The sequence below is a fragment of the Sinocyclocheilus rhinocerous genome, unplaced genomic scaffold (assembly GCF_001515625.1).
Source record: "Sinocyclocheilus rhinocerous isolate Xijiao unplaced genomic scaffold, SAMN03320098_v1.1 scaffold1307, whole genome shotgun sequence".
Taxonomy (NCBI): Eukaryota; Metazoa; Chordata; class Actinopteri; order Cypriniformes; family Cyprinidae; genus Sinocyclocheilus; species Sinocyclocheilus rhinocerous.
Window position 1 is genome coordinate 384,022 of NW_015631048.1, and position 1,272 is coordinate 385,293.

General features: G+C 39.6%; 1 protein-coding gene across 2 annotated transcripts in view; it reads right to left on the minus strand.

Moving 5' to 3' along the window:
* msi2a (musashi RNA-binding protein 2a) overlaps positions 1-1,272 on the minus strand; it is a 209,642-nt gene that overhangs the window by 76,908 nt on the left and 131,462 nt on the right. The window lies entirely within an intron of this gene.

The following is a 1,272-nucleotide window of genomic DNA, read 5'->3' on the forward strand; positions in this document are numbered from 1 at the left end:
AACGCAGTCGTGTAAGACATTTCTGGGAGGCAATTATACAGTACTTTGATGACAGGCTTTGCTCGTGCATTTCCGAATGACCAAAACAACATTTCAGATGCTGTGGAATGAGATCGGTCCGCTGGTTAGTCAGGTTATGCAGTCCCATAGAGCAAAGTCACATGACTTTTTTGATGCGCTTGGAGGAATTTATTCGCAAAATGCATTTCCATCTCCCATTATTCGCATTAATCCTTTTTCGAAGTCAAAAACCACCTCAAGCGAGCATAAAAACTTTTGCGCGAATTAAGGCATTTTTATTCGAAATTCAGCGTTTCCATCTCTCGATTCTGATGCGATACTTCAAAATGCGCATAAAAGCAGGGTGATGGAAACCCAGCTAATGATGTAATCTGCAGAATTTACACTTCAATTATGAGACTACAGTGTTTCCGGAAATTGGATGTCATTTTCATTTAATCTCGCATGTAATGTCTGATAAAGCAGTGCTTTGTGTACAGCCATTACCGGGGAAACTTTGATCTCTGCCAATCCAACAGCGCCTCCTGCTGGCAGAGAATGAGCTTGCATATATATGCCACCTGGGAAACACTGGACTATGGTATAAATAAATTCAACTGTATAACAGTTTCACTGCAATTCATGTTATTATGTTAGAATTAAATAACAATAAAAATAATACATATGCACTTATCTGTACATAGTAAATGCAGTTATTTTTAAGTGGTTGTTGAAATCCTATCTAAAACGTGATTTAGCCAAAAAACAAAACAATAACGTTACCACTCTAAAATGTCTTGCAATATCCGTGCATGCAAAGGTTCTGCGCGATCCTCTTGTTCAATATTCTCTGGGTCTGACTCTGGCTCAAATTGATATGGCAATATTGACGCCATCCTTAACAAAACGGAGCAGACGGAACTTGCTACTTTGGCAAGGGGCGGGGCAGTACTGAAACACCATCTAAGCTGTTCGCCAATCACAACGCACTGGGACAGCTAACTAATCACAACACATTTCGTTTTTCGGAAGGCAGGGCTGCGTTCAGCCCCGGCAAAAACGGTGCAAAACGTTTTTTAAACTGAAACGGTGGTGCGTTGAACACCCTGTTCTGATGACGCAAGAGTTGCAACTATGGCAGCTGAGAAGGCCATTCTTTGAGTTATTTTTGAAGAATTTTTGGAGCCTGATGAAATGAAATTTACCATTATATAATCAGAGTATAGAAAAGTTTATGAAAGTGTCACTCCATAATACAATAGCAAAATATAT